Source organism: Phyllostomus hastatus, unplaced genomic scaffold (genome assembly GCF_019186645.2).
Source record: "Phyllostomus hastatus isolate PE091 unplaced genomic scaffold, TTU_PhHast_1.1 phas_contig_58, whole genome shotgun sequence".
In the NCBI taxonomy this organism is placed as follows: Eukaryota; Metazoa; Chordata; class Mammalia; order Chiroptera; family Phyllostomidae; genus Phyllostomus; species Phyllostomus hastatus.
Genome location: NW_025333916.1, coordinates 11,944,235 through 11,960,273, shown reverse-complemented (window position 1 = coordinate 11,960,273; position 16,039 = coordinate 11,944,235). Strand labels below are relative to the sequence as shown.

The window sequence follows — 16,039 nt, the reverse complement described above, 5'->3', positions numbered from 1 at the left end:
AAAGGAACATTGGAAAGCCTTAGGAAAAGCTGCTTCTATATTGTACTTATTTTCATTCTAAAATGTTCAACTCTAACATTTGTGGTTAAATCAACAGACTGCCTGTGGGTGACGATGTTCTGCAGTTATTCTTTTAAAATTAGTACATCCTAGGACTCACTGGCTATTCATTTAGAATACTTGGTCTCACAACAACCTAGCAACTATATTTTAAAGGCTGAATATTCTTGAAGAGGAAAAGGTGTGATTTTAGCCAAGGCCACCTTATCTGTTGGGCACAGAAGGCACAGTGTCTTATGACCACAATGCTTTTAGGAGTCCACGAATGTGTTTTAATGTCCTTTAAATCAGAATTTAAAACAGGCTTTTAGGTTAAAAATGTTTCAATATAAAATAGTAATATCTTCATCTTCATGCCAATAACATGATACAATGCATTATTTTTTAATGGAGAAAAGGGGCCCACAAAGGCAAAAGTACCTAGGAACCTAGTTCCAGTGAAACTGGAGAAGGGGCCTCCAGCCTTAAAAAGTCTCCCCACCAGTGTCTGCCAGATGACATAAATGCTGATAGTGACTGCCTGGGTGTTTTGGACTTATTTTTAGGCCCTCAATATCTATTCCAATACAATTATTCTTTTTTTTTTCAAAGTAGAGGTAGTTGTGGGTACGCCTATGTCAGACTTCTGTAAAATGCCCTTCTAATCATCCCCTTAACCTGCTTTTTCACTATGGCATGTACTTTTTTGTATCTAAGTGAGTTATCTAGCACTAACAGCCACCTTGGTGAACAGATACGGCTCCATGGTGCTCAGATAAAAAGGTGTCACCACCAGGAATGAGCACAAGCCATCATAATATAACACAGTCCTGTCAGAAGTAGTCTTTGAAATGGCCCTCCAGTGAAAGAGGTTGCTAAAGTTTTCAAGTTTATGAAAACAAATTTTGAAAGTGTCAATTATTGCAAAGAGCTCACAGTTAGCTGAGGAGCACCTTTAATGTCAAAATCTATAATTAGACTTAGATGGTTGTTATGTGCAATATTAAACAAGTCATTTTGCCTTTCTAATGTAAATTCAAACATGCTACTCAATCAGCTAGTGTTCCTATGAGATTAGATAGGCTTAGTATAGTTCTTAGTAAGAGATAAAGAATAAACTCTACTGCCTTTACTGGATTCACCAGGCAATCCCTTTTTGTTGATAGGAATGTTTTAGGGTTGAGGTCCATGATAATTACAAAATGTTTGGAGTACATTCCTTGGGTAGATAGAGCACCATTTGTTTAACCTCAATGCTATGCTCATATGTAGTAGGAGGCCCTGAGCTGCTGGATTCTGGCTCCCTAGATGGCATTCAAGTTGCATACTTACATAACAATAGATCTTCTTTCTTTGTGAAGAATAAACCAATGATTTTGACAAGGTTAGCTCATAGTGTTAACAATTGACTAAATTTTAGCTCATAATTTTTGGCAATTGACTCATTGTCTAATTTATTGTTGTAAATATTTCTTTGTTTGGTTTCCCCCACATCTTTTTCTTCTTCTTTACTAAATGCTTAAACTCAACAGTTAATAGAAGTTTGTAATGATAATACACCATGCCCACAATGATTAATCTAAGGAGTGAGCACATGATGTATATTGTGCCAATCAAACTTGAACTTAAGTTAGAAGGATGGGCCCTTTTATCTTAGGTGGTGAAGACGTGAGGATTCCAGTCCAGGAGTTGCCAGTTGTGATTCAGGCTAGGACTGCAAATTCTATGCAGACAGATGGAAGAAATAAAAGACAAAGGGGGGTGGGGGAGAAGGTGAGAAACAGACTCTTGAGCAAAGCATTCAAATCTCTAGTTCTAGGCCCTGAGGTCCTTGGAAACCTTGGTTTTTGCAGTTCCTTTCCTGGGCTTGGTTGATCTTATCCAATCCGTGAGTGTTTAATGCAATGCCCTTTGAATATATCTGCAAACACACCCACCTTCTACTTTGACACTCTTCTTATCCTAAGCTTAAATCTACCCATACCTTTAAGTAGAATATTTTAAAATGTTAACTAAGTATGAAATTTCAGGAGTATTAATTGTTTAAAAAAAAGCTAGGGATAATAGGACTGTAGGATTAAATGAGATAATATATATCAAATATTTGATCAGGGTGTGGTATATGTTAATTCAATATAAGTATTAGTTATTATTTTTTACCTTTTTGATTATTTATACAACACTTGCTTTGAGGACTGTAATAATTAATATATATTATATTCATTTAGAATTCTTAGTTTCACAAGACAAAAAACCAGTTTGAATACATTTTCTGCTTAACAGCAAAGTAGCTGTTCCAAATAATGACACCCTACCTAGGTCTATACGTGGAGTGTATAGAGTCCAGAGCAAATTTTTTTTATTGGGCCCCTGTCTACATAGCTAATTTGATTTTAAAATGCATTATGAATTTATAGGTCCAGGTGAATTACAGTAATATATTGATAAAAATTAGAATAATAAGTAGAAAGATTTTTATGTGTTTATTGTCCAGTCATGCACCTGAGAATTGTTTGTACTGTCTGCCAAGAACCATGAAGGCTGTAAGAGTTTACCCTACTTACAATCTCAGAAGTTAGTTTTTATTTCAAGGAGACTCTTGGGTCAGAGACAAAGGAATAAATTGTTCACAGCACATACACACACACAAAACAGCATAACCATCAGCATATTTGCATTAGTTGTCTTTGCCAAGTCCCACTGGTTGGTACTATGAGCCCTGATGCCACCTGAACATGCAGTGGGTTGTGTTATAGCAGAGGATCCAAGGACCAGGAGAGCAGAACTTTCTAACAAGTTGCAACTTGCTGTTTTCTAGCAAGCAGCAAACCATTCAGCCTTACCCCTCCCCCCAGCCTTGCTGCAGTCACTTAGTGTCCCTGTGACTAGTTACAGAAACTGATCAATATCAGAAGGTGGATAAACATTGTAACCTGGCACACAGAGCAACAATAGGACTGACTGCTCAGGGCCCATGGCAGATGGCCATTCCCAACAGTGTACAGACATTCTCTCTCCCTCTTCAGGTTCAGGAACCATCTCTTCATGTTGTGTATTGTTGAATGCATCATCCCTGGCTACTTTTATATCTCTCATCGAGAAAAAAGGCATCAACATTGTTATTACTCACAGGATCATAGCTTTTTGGAAACTGCAGATATTGAAAAATAGAGATCTTGTTTCTGCAGTTCCCTAATACTATTTATTTAATTCTGGTTACATGATTACTCGACACTGCAACATTCACAGTGCCTCCCATGATAGCTAGCTTCCAAGGCCTCCCTCAAATGTTGTCACTGATTCCTAGATAATGCTCACAAATGTAAGCTTTACTTAAACTACACAGGAAAGCGTGAACAACAATTTATTTTTCACTCATGTTAAATTTACCATTTAGAAGTTTTTAGTATAAACATAAAACAACATGTCTTCTAACAATGTCTTGTCTTGAATCCTTTATGCTATAGTCATTGCATTCCTAGCATGTGATCTCATTCAGTGTTGACTCCCCTGTCTTCCTTCCTCACACCGCAATCAGCAGACAGAATACTTACAGGGCTTGGGGGAATGGGAGAGCAAAAGAACAGTCCAATTTGTATAAGGAAATCATCTCAGGAGAGCATAGCATTATCACATTGGTCAAAGGCAAGAGCAGTTATCAAACCAAAGCCCTTGGAAAAAAAATGCATCCAGCCCTGGATGGTGTAGCTCAGTGGATTAAGCATAGGCTGCAAACCAAAGGGTTGCTGGTTGGATTCCCAGTCAGAGCACATGCCTGGGTTGCAGGCCAGGTCCCCAGTAGGGGGCATGTGAGAGGCAACCACACATTGAGTTTCTCTCCCTCTCTTTCTCCCTCCCTTTCTCTCTAAAAATAAATAATTTTTTTAAAAAAAGTGCATCCGCACCCAGAGAGCTGCAGACACATGGCATAGAGCCTATACGGAGGATAGGAGGATAGGTGATGGCACTAGGGGCCAGTAGCCAGGGTTGCATAGGGTAAAGCACACTCTTGGATACTAGAACCAGAGGTGGCACTGTGGTCAGAACAAGAGTTGAGGGAGAGCTCACTCACAAACCAACACACGTAGCTCAAGCCCAAGGTTCAGCAATGGATCCTTGGTAACCCAGTCCAGAACTTGTCTTATGGCTGATGATAACATCAACCAACATCTGCTGCGTGTAATTGCCATTATGGCAACCCACTCTCCTGTGATCCTATGAAGCAATGCGATGTCAGGAGTTATCCATTCAAACCCACTCTCATGTGATCCTATGGAAAGAAATGCTGTGCTGACATTGGGAGTTATCCATTCATCAGGCTGTCCTCCATGAATAGGACCAACTGCGGGGGTACAGGACAACTCCATCAGCGTGAATGATCAACTCCAGAGCTCCTTGGGGTATTTGGTTGACTTCACACCATGGAAAGAGAGTCGGTGTGTTCCCCAAAGTGGAAAAATGGTGATTGAAGCTCTTGTGGTTCATGATTTCAGCTCAGAAAACACTGTCTAGATAGCACCACAAGCCATGGCCGGTACCAGGTGCCAGAGGATGTTTTAGAAAATTTAGAGAAAGGCACTCCCAAGTGCGGAGTGCTTCTGGAACTAGAAATATGCAAATTTCCACATATTCTACAGCCTACTCCTTTACTGTTTCAATTCTAACTTCTTATGTTTTTAAGCTTTTAGACTTGAAAATCAACTTATATTTGTTTACTTTTTCTACTAGTTCTTCTTTAAAATCATTGTACCATTTGGAATGTAATGTTAATTGAAAATATTTCTTTTAAAATGTCAATAATTTTCCAAGAGTTTGATGTACTTTATATGTGAAGGCAACAGATATTCTGTGTCACTTGGGATGAGAATCAATTCAGCTTCTGACACTACTCTCAATAAACAATGATTCAATGTTTCTCTCACTCCTGTTTAAATACTCATATTTAATATTTGTATTTGCTAATTTTACATGGATGGTTCAGCCAATCTGTATTTGCTAATTAAAATAATTTTGTAGTTAATGAGTGTAATGTGCCTATAATGGGTGTATTATCTCATTAAACTACTAGATTAACTTATATTTTGTGAGTTTGCTGTAATCATACCCATTGTTTGATTTGTTCTTCACAATAACTGTAGGTCATGTGATTAGCTGCCTTTGACAGAGCGGGGAGCCAAGGTGAGTGACCTGAGGTTGTTCAAGATTATATAATTTGTGTCGCAGCCATGGATGAACTGAGCTTGCTGGACTCCTCCTCTGATGCTCTCGTGCTTTTGATAATTACCACGCGCTTTCCCCAGGCATGCCTGTCATGATTAAGTTAGTATTTATTCTAAATCTTTTTCAATGTTCACTATGTCAGAAAAGATAACATGTCATTTTTCTTTCCTTCTTGATGCCTCTATTGCTTCAAGGGAATATAGTTTTAATATTCAATAGTGAATATTAAATATATCTATTAAATGTGATATATGACAAGAAATCTATATCCTGCATTCAGAATTTTCCTGTTACCCAACATTCTGAATGCATGTCAAACGCAGTGAGCACAGTGGATCTTCCTGCCAGTCACCTTTTAACTACCTAAATATCACAGCTTCTCGGGGCTGTAGACAGAAGGATTTGTTGCATGTCAGATTTGATGCTCCATGTCCCTTTCTTAATTCTGAATAAAGAATAAAAACTATTAGTATCCTTATATGCTTGGAAACTGATACTGGAACTCAGCTCCATATTTTCAAAGGAAGTGATGCAGTCACAACCTGCCCTCGGGGTTCCATCAGGGCTGTTGTCACTCCACAAGGTCCCAGGAGATCCACAGGCTCGTTATGATCTAGGTGTCCAGGGTGACTTTACACAGTGATGGGTGGTACAGCGTGGCAGGGTGCAGCAGACTCTTACTTTGTTATTGACACATTGCAGGTCTTGGTCAGTCCACCTGTTTAATGTCCATTTGTGCTCACATCAACATGTGGGATTTTTTTTAACAATTTCTCAAATAAAATCTGTTCATATTCTTTGGAAATGACTTGAAATTTTGGCTTCTTTGGCATTTTGTTATCAAAATCTCTAAGGTTCTAACAATGATTTTGTGATAGAATATGTTTATCAGTAGAAGGTTAGGGAAGAAGTAAATTCAGTGAGTACTGGAAAGAGAAATGTAATATTCTACACTATTGTTTTCTAGTTCTTTCTTCCCTCCCATTTTTTATTATAAATGTTCAGTTTTAAAACATTTTTTCCACAATATCTAATGTAGCACATAGAAAGAAGAGACGTGGCAGGCAATGGCATACAATAGAAAAAACAGATGCAAGGCTTTACTCTGACTTTTTTCTACCATGTTCATGTACTTCAGATTCCCTCAGGAACTTGGTGCTGTGTGCTAAATCCTCTGCAGAACATGCACACAGTTAAAGGGGGGGGGGCATAATGGCCCTACTTACTTCCACCTCCCAGTCACTACAAACAGTTACTACTGTATATCTGAATTTATTAAAGGACTGAAGAAGAGTAAAAGCAATGGAGAAAGAATTATCAACAAGTGTGTTTGACATGGCTCTCCCAGAACCCAGAGGGAAGCACCCATGGATTTGCACCTTTTCTGAGGGGCCTCTCGGGAAGTTGTCTCTATTCTCAATCTCATTCTATCTCCGATTCTAAGAGTTTCTCCTTAGCCATCTCTCCAACCACTGTTAAGAACTTTCTACTTACCCACAAAGATTAATTTCAGAATTTATTCCAGAATTAATTTCCTCTTTCCTAAAATTCTGTCACTTCAATGGGGACTCAAGGAAGATAATTCAGATTTAGCATTCACACTCCAGATCTCACGGAAAGGTCTAGACTGAGTGTGGTCTTCCGGGCTTTGTCTCTAAAGTCTCCCAAAGGGTGTGAGTGGCAGGCAGGTGGATTTACTCTTATTGTGCTGTGAGTTGCTGTTGAATTTCTCTCTCTCTCTCTCTCTCTCTCTCACACACACACACACACACACACACACACACACACACTCATGCATATACCCATCACCCAGGGCAAATATTCAGGCTCAGGAAAGACTAAACCCATAAAAAGATGATTTTTCTTCCCTATAATTTTCAAGGCCATCATTATACAAAATTTTTCCTAGTACTAATTCTTTTCATTTAAGCCCCATTTTCTTTTACTTCCCATTTCGAAATTGTGTCTCCAAATGCTACTAGGTATAATTTATATGACTGCTTTCTTATGACCAAACCAAAACATGGATATCATTCCTTTTAAATATTGCAGCATAATTCTTTTCTCACGTCTTGCTGGAGCAAATGGTAATGGAGGCAAGACATAGGAGAAAAGGTTTCATTTTTTCTAGTTAACAGTTGTATTAGAACTGAACTGTTTTGGTTAATTGTACATACAAAGATACTGTTTGAGTAGTAGCCAAATAAAATTTATTTCTAGAACTATTGGAAGATTTACATTCTTTGTGTGCACTGAACTTGATATTGAATTTAAGCTATGCAACTAGGACCCACTTAACACAAATGTAGGAAAAGGCTAGGAGCAATTATTTGCATTTTGTGAAAAGATAAACTTCTGTTCTTAATTGTTAAAATAAACTTAAAGAAGTAATATGTTATTTGTGAATCTGCTATGTTGAAGAGTATTTTCTACTTTTTGTGTGAACTTCCCTTTGTAAAAATATTACTATTTAATTTTGACATGCAAAATCATGGAAGGAGCAAGAATAGTGACCAGACAAATGCAAATTGCAAAGTCAGTGCAAAAAAACGATGTCCTTACACCTCCAGGTGATACCTAATTTCCCCGTAGCAAGTAACACAAATCTTTGAAATTGGGACCAAGTTAAACCTAAATTTTATGCTTGGCCAGAGAGGTATAAAGTTTTTTGGATACTATATCATCTGTTAAACTTTTTAAAAATGTATGTAACATAAAATAATATCTGAACTTGATATTATTACCTTAGTTCTTTTATCCTGGGTGAAGTTTAGATATAACATTTGGTTACTAACAAAGCTATTGAGTTTCTAAATTTATATTTCTGTCTCTCAGTATTTGCAATGATTGTGCACATATTTTATCATCTTTTTTCTTGCATTAATTTACTTTTGTGTGAAAACGTCTTGTCCTTTCATGGGTATATATTATGACAGAATATAATTTTGAGCAGTTTTCACATGTTTTTCAAATTTTAACTCTCTGGCCTGGTAGTTCACATATTTCAGGCAAATGCCCCTTTAAATGGTTTGGTCTTAATTATGGGATGAAATAGTTTCTGTTTCTAGTCCAAAGTAAATCACCCACTGATAGATACATCTTGTAGAAATAAGTAACAGACTAAAATCAAACATCCTTTCAAGCTTATACCCCGTGCTATTAACATAGTCAATCACCACGTTAACCACTTATGAAAGTGTCTGGTCTAGAGTCGGAGCCAAAGAACTGCTGGGCTCAAGGAGCTGTGAGTCTTCTCGCCCCATAATTGTAAAATGGTAATTTTGAGTGATTGAAGTGGTTTTCCACTTAAGCATTATCTGGGGAGCTTCAAAGAGTCTCCATGGTTAGGCTCCACCTCAGTGGCATACATAATATTCTTTTGGAAAATTTCTCTGATGGGAAGCTTAGGCAATATTTTAAAACATACACCCACCACACATGTTGTAGCTATGGAGTAGATTTTATGACATTTGAGTTTAGAAAACTAACAAAAATTTATAGGGCAAATAAGTCTCCTATTCTTGATCCTTTATGTTAGACTCAAGAGATATATTACCTAACCAACATTTTTACTGGGCCATCACATTTTTATTAGCCTCATCCACTCTTTCTAATATCACCGCAGTTGCTCTAGTGGAATGACTTTCAACTTTTCTTTTCATCTCCTGGCACACATAAACTAATTACTAAAATTCTGTGGCACACCAAAATATATATATATTTTTGCTGATCTGACAAAAATATGTATAATTTTGATACATTCACACAAGATGGCTATTGTTGTGTTGGCTGTTGTCTTTTTTTTTTATTTGACAATCTAAGGGAAAAGAGATCAGGGCCCCTGACTAAATATGCATGTACTGCATGTTTTAAGAATTCTTGTGGCGCCCCACTGTGCCATGGCACACTAGGTGAAAGTCACTGCTCTAGTGGCAGGAAAAATCATCCAGATATTGCCACATCAGTCAATCAGTTAATCAATCAAGTATGTTAGGTGATGTGCAGGACAATTAAAAGCATAAACTCAACACTCACCTTCAAGGAACTTGCAGTTTAATTGGATATATTAGTTATGTTAAAGATATTTAATTAGATAAAAAGGCTATAGAATTTTATAATCAGATACACGAGTATTTTCCACTAGATAAATCAAGGAAGCCATCCTGATGGAGCCAGTCTTTTAACTAAGAATTAAAGGATGGTAATATTTGGATGAGCAACTCCAACATAAAGTACCATGATAGAAAACACAAATTGTACCCAGTGGATTATGAATAGACTTATTCAGTTGATGTATTTATGTACTCAATCATTTAATCATGTATTAACAACTATAGATTGAGTATTGGCCTATGCCAGGTGCTGAAGCAGATTCTGAGATAAAATAGTAAAAACAAAATGGGCACAGTCCCTGCCATCGTGGAGTTAAACAGTATTCTGGGGCAAGGGGAATGGGGATGACACTGGAGCTTGACATGGACTTGCTGTATTAAAGACTTTTATCTTCATTGTAAGAGCAGTAGGAAATAATGGAAGGATTTTAAGTCACAAGGTGACATAATCAGATGTGTGATTTGAAAATAACTCTGGGTGAAATAGGGAGAATGGTGGATGGGTTGGTGATTATGGTGGAAGCTAGTATAGAATGAAATCAAGAGATGATGGCCTTCTAGACCATGCCTATTTTGGCAAGCTGGAGAGAAGGAGAAAGAGAATTTTGTTTGGGATGGAAGACCAACATGACTTTATGATGAACTGAATGAGCAAGAAGAAATGTCAAGGATAGTTCCCAGTTTTCTGGCTTTCACAACCAAATGGATGCTTGGACCATCCACTGATATGGAACATCAGGATAGAAAAAAAAACTTCAGGAGAAAATTAGGAGCTCGGTTTGGCCAGGTTCCATCTAAGGTGTCTTTGAGACATCCAGGAGATGACTTTAAGTAGATATATATATTTATATGCTTGGAACTTGGAAAAGATATATATTTGTGAGTTTTCTGATGTGGCATTCTGTGTTCTGTGAGAATCAGATGATGATTTGGAGTTAGAAGTAACATAGGTTTATTGATCAGAGATGTAGAGGGTTGATAATGCCTATTAAAGGCAAAGGAGTGATAAAAATAAAAAAAAAGACTCATCACAGACTGCTTTTGCACCATGACGTTGGCCTGAAACCTTACAGGAAAGTGGCAGAACTGGTCAGGGAGAGCCTTAGGCAATGATGCAGATATGACGAAGTCCTGCCCAACTCAATGGTGAACCGCAGATCGAAGATTGGCTACTGGAGGTATCCCTCACTGGGCAGAAGTGGCCAGGCTCTAGAACACCTCAGTTACTATTTGTGGGCTTCCAGGAAAAGCATAGCCTTGGCTTAAATACTGCAGCGAGTTTGGAAAGAATTACAGCTGGAGTCTGTCACTTAACAGCCCTCCTCACTGCCTAATGAATGACAAGTTATTTCTTGAAGGGAGCTCTCAGTAGCACATCTTCCTGGCTGTCACATCTAGTGTAAGTGATAGCTGAAGACATGCATGTGGACACAAGAAAATTAGTGTCAGAAAATGTTTGAAGAAGGATTTATTAAAGAATGATTGTTTTTAGTTGAAAAGTACAGGTAAGCAAAACTGTGTTCTGAAGCATCACCATGACAAATAGGTCTAATTAGTAGACCTATATATTTATGCATTTTCCAAATGTTCTCAGGAGTAATTAAACTTATTTTTACAAATATGTTTTGTATATTAATAAAATAAATTTTAAGATGTGATGAAGAAAACAGGACAGAGAAGAATGAAGGTAGGTAGAAAATGATGTAGCAAGAGTAAGTTGTTTCAAATATCACATGCCATAAAATTTATATACACTGAGAAGGAATTGAAAACATGCTTCTGAACTTTCTAACTGCCAGTGAAAGAGGAATCAGCTATGTGATTTACAGTGTCCATAAGACAAAAATAAATCAATTTCTTAAGAGAAGCCAATTTCTTTTTTCCTATTCTGAGGTGAGGAAGGGCCTTCATAAAGAGCATACCACATAAAGTGATGGGCAGCATCTTCGCAATCATTTTTACAATAAACACAGGGAGGAGTTACATAATCCTGACTCTTAAATTTCCTTCCCGGATGACTAACACAATTCTATGCGGGGCCTTGGGACAAATTCATTAAAAGACATAAGAAAATTTAGAGGGACTGTTCTGTAGATAATCCAAAATGGATTAGGATTGAAGTCTCATAAGATCTGAGAATGCTTGTCAGAAGTATTAAGCCACCCTAAACCCATACAATTGGCTAAGGGGCAACCAGTGAACTAAACCAAAAATTAATCAGGAAGTAAATTTTTTCTTTGAGTACACAAGCAAGAGCTTCTTGCCCTAAACACTACAAGCCTTTGATCATGGCTGCAGCAATTTCAACATTGGAAAACACATAAAACATATAGTGAACCAAGTATCTCTTTTTTAAAAGAAAATATTTAAAAAGAAAACCCCTAATCTCAAAGTGTTTTTATGACATCCAACCAATGGTATTTTTAGCTTCATTTTGTGAAATCCTCATATAACATTTCTATATTTAATATTTTCTCTTGAATACATTTTTCTTTGTGTGGTGGTTTTAAATTATGCCAACAAATTCTTTGATTCTCCCTCAAGAGATGGGACTTAATTCCCCACCTTTTCAAGTGATTCCTTTCTAATGAATAGCAGAAATCCCAAGTGATGGTATGTTATAAGGAATATTCTTCTTAAATATATTTAGTAAATATAGATATATATTCTCTTTAAATTTTAGTCAATGGATATATCTTTCTAAGCAGTGTTTTTTTAAAGTATTCAAGCGTTTGAAAGCAGAGTCACAATTGATTTAATATCCTTATTTTGATAGATTGAAAACATTCTTAAATAAACTCATTAATACAGTTTCTGTGAATGTCATTTTATGAGGCAGTATGGAACAAGTGGGCCAAACTCTGCAGCTTATTGGCTGTGTAACTTTGGGCAAGTTACCCATGACTTTGCCTCTCTTTCCTTCTCTATAAATAGGGATGATAATAATAGACTATACCTCATAGGATGCTTGCAAAGAGTAAATAAATTAACTTATGAAAAGTACATAAACTAGTGACTGACATAGTGTATGACCTCCATAAATCTTAGGGAAAAAAAGATTAGACTCAGTAGATACACTTAAAAGTTTCATTCTCATTAAATATATTCTAAAAGAATACTTCTTAAAATAAGTTTTTGGTAAATTTGATCAATCCAACAGTCAATTTTGCCATTTAGGAACTGGTTATTAAGTACATTGATTTCAATTGATTAATTTTCTCTTAATTTCTATGCTTTCTATTGAGGATAACTATTTATATATTTATTATTTGTGGTTGTAACTTAAAATTTTATTTCTTCAACAATTATTCCCTCGATTCTTTTTTTAAAAGATTTTACTTATTTATTTCTAGAGAGAGGAGAAGGGAAGGAGAAAGAGAGAGAGAAACACCAATGTGTGGTTGCCTCTCATGAGCCCCCCACCAGGGACCTGGGCCCGTAACCCAGGCATATGCTCTGACTGGGAATTGAACCCACAACCTTTTGGTCTGCAGGCCTGTACTCAATCCACTGAGGTACACCAGCCAGGGCTATTTCCCTAGATTCTTTACATGACTAAGTATGGAATTACAATTTTTGAAAGACAGTACTTAGTATAAAAAGTCCTTGAGGATTAAAAAAAAGGTATTCAGTGCACATATGATTAGAACACTGACCAACCAGAGTATCTCTGATATTTTATATCTCTAATTGAATAATGAAATATTGAAAACATATTGCTATATTATTTTCAAACTTGTTCATAAAATTACAGAAACAGATGTGGAAGGTATGAGTTATATGTGCAGGAATTTGTTAAAGGGAAAAATACAAACCCTGAGTCTGCCAAATGATCATGGATCTAGAATCACAAGAAAAATATATTTGGCTTTACAATACTATGCTGTTTTTAAATTGCATTCAATGGAAAATTTTTTTATCATATTATGATTCTTTAAGCTTGAGAATGAGAATACAAATCTCTACCTAATTTGGTTTTGTTTCTAGTTCGGTGAGGACTGGACATTAACTAATAGTTAATAGATAAACAATTCAAGCAGCCTGTCCTGGATCCAAATATATTCTTAAAGATGGGAACATCACATTGACTATGGTAAGCTATAAAATCCAGCTAGTTCTGCTGATCCCAAATCATAGGATTTTTGCTTTGCAAGGCTCTGTAAATCATCTAGTCCGAACCTTCAATTGAGACTATTTAGGGGAAGTTTTTAGAGACTTCAAAGGCTGCATAAGACCATATATTTGCTAGGACTACTTATTACAGCTAAATCCTCCAAGGCTTTTGAATGTACCCATGTACTGAAGAAATTATTCAGCTTGCTGAAGGTCACTTATTAAAATGTGGCTCTGGGCTACTTGGAGAGAAAGAACAGTGTAAAGGCGAGGAAAAGCTGGAGGAAGCTCTCATGTTTGGGAAACTTGGCTGCTGTCCAGGCTGTGGTGTGGGTATGCACGTATGATTTTATTCATAATAAATAGGTGGCCAGTCTACCAGAACATGTATTCTGTACATATTCTTCCAAGTTATGGAATTGTTTTGTGATTTTCTTTAGCTTTTTTGGGGGGTCAGAGCAGAGGAAACTTTGGGTTTGAGGAATTTCATCTGAAGAAATTTATGCACTGAATATCATAGATATTTACTATGATGTGTAGTAAAACAGATCATAGTAGACCCAAGGGGTCTAGTCTTGCACTGGTTTAACATTTCAAGAACACCCCAAACAGAAGTTCCAATCTCCTCACATATCCCGTCTCTCCTGGATTCTCTTATGCTCCCCGAATCCATGCTCCATCCTCCTGTACTTTCCCACGGGTGACCTGCCAGACACTTCACCACCTCCCACCACATTCAGCCTCTTGTGAAAGGTCATTTGTCATTTACTGTTTTTACTGGATAGATTTTGACCTCTCTCTTGGAGAGCAGGAAGCAGAAGCTAAATTGTATATGCCCAACGCACTTCCACTGGGGGATTGGTGTGGGCCATGAGATGGTAGGGGAAAGGGTACCAATTTCACACATAAATTCTTCTCCCACTGGAGGTTTTCTAAAATATCACACATTACTTCAGTATACAAACACACACACACACACACACACACACACACACACACACACACACACATATATATGCAATCTCTTCAAATAGCTCTGTTGTTTTTATGTGTCAGTGACTAACATTTCAACTAAACAGACTGTAAGTTAAAGAATTTTCAACTTGTAAATGCTCCAATTGGTCAAGCATGGAGTTGATACCTCATGATGTCTGTGAGAACTGTTACTAAGTTATATTTGTGGTTTGTGCCCAACAATAAAATAATAAGGTTATATTCATGTGAGGAACATGATGAGTAGAAGAAAGACAACATCACATGGGCTGCACCCTCATATCAGATTATGGAGTGAAATGAAAGCAGATGGCTTTGGGAGAATGTGAGTTGTTCTGTGTATGACTCTGTCTTTGGAGCTGTACTGCTAAAGCTCCATCCTGGGGAGTGGAAGGAGGTCACATTCAGACAGACAGTTTCGAATGTGATGTGCTCCTTTTTCTCTCTCTACATTCTCTCCTCTTACATTGCATAGGGACTGGGTATTTATCACACTCAGGACTAATTCCTCAAATTTTTATAAAGGGATTCCTGTATTTAATACTGTGTCACAGGAAAGATAGTCTTTATCTAGGAAAAAACAGAAATAAAATTAGTATGACTTATAGCAATTTACTATTTTTCTCTTAACAATCCTTTAAAAACAAAATTGGATTTTTCTCTGAGACTGCAGATCTATCCAAGTTTCTCAAAGCTGATAAAAAAAAGGGAGAGGGAAAAAGGGGGAAAGAAAGGGAAGGGTCTAGTCAGGGAACATGTATAAAGGACCTAAGGGAGAGGATAACAGGGTGGGGACTGCCCGAGAGAGCTGAGGGGGGAGGGTTGTTCACAGGGGAGAGCAACAGAGGAAAAATTGGGATAACTGTAACTGAACAACAATAACAAAATATTGAAAAAATAAGGGAGTTCCAGAGTCAATTCAGATATGTCTACACAAGGAAAATTTGAAGGTATCTGTCTGTTTTGTGAGACTGCCTCCAAAAACTGTCAAAACCTGCAGGATGAATTTTTGTTCTGAATGGTCTGAGAGAGACATTGAGACAACTTGCTTCTGTTTTTGTATATTTGATAGTTTGCTTGAAATGGGAGGTTGGTGTTCTGGGATTGTGCAGAGTGTCATCCTTGAGAACCCAGGAAAACAATCTTTTAAATTAGTATGGTTATTTAAGGAGGTCTTCATAAGTGTTCTTTATAGTAGCAATGTTCAGGGACCACCTTCTATTATCATTCAAGAAGACACAGCATATATGTTATAAGGCAGGGAGTGCAGTATCAGGGGAATTTCCAGGTTGATGCAAGAATGAAGAAAGTACACTGAATCCAGATAGAGCCTTAGAGCATGGTCTTACACGATGCTGTGCCCATTGATACACCTGGCTCATAATTAGCAACTTTTGGTTTATAGTTCTTTCAAAATAATTTTTCTGGAAGTATTTTCATTTTTTTCTGGCAGTATTAGTTGTATAATTATCTATTATGCTCATAGCTTTTTATATCACCAACTGACTTCAGAATTTGGTAGATATTGTTTATCCTTTGTCTTGTATATTTAATTAAATTTA

The 16,039-nt window shown here is 37.0% G+C and overlaps 1 long non-coding RNA gene across 2 annotated transcripts in view; it reads left to right on the top strand.

Annotated features, from left to right (window-relative positions):
- Positions 1 to 16,039, top strand: part of LOC123824872 — a 61,724-nt gene that overhangs the window by 9,932 nt on the left and 35,753 nt on the right. For both annotated transcript variants that reach the window (XR_006786777.1, XR_006786776.1), the window contains exon 3: positions 5,178 to 5,217. This is a non-coding gene — a long non-coding RNA (uncharacterized LOC123824872). The remainder of the gene's footprint in view (positions 1 to 5,177; positions 5,218 to 16,039) is intronic.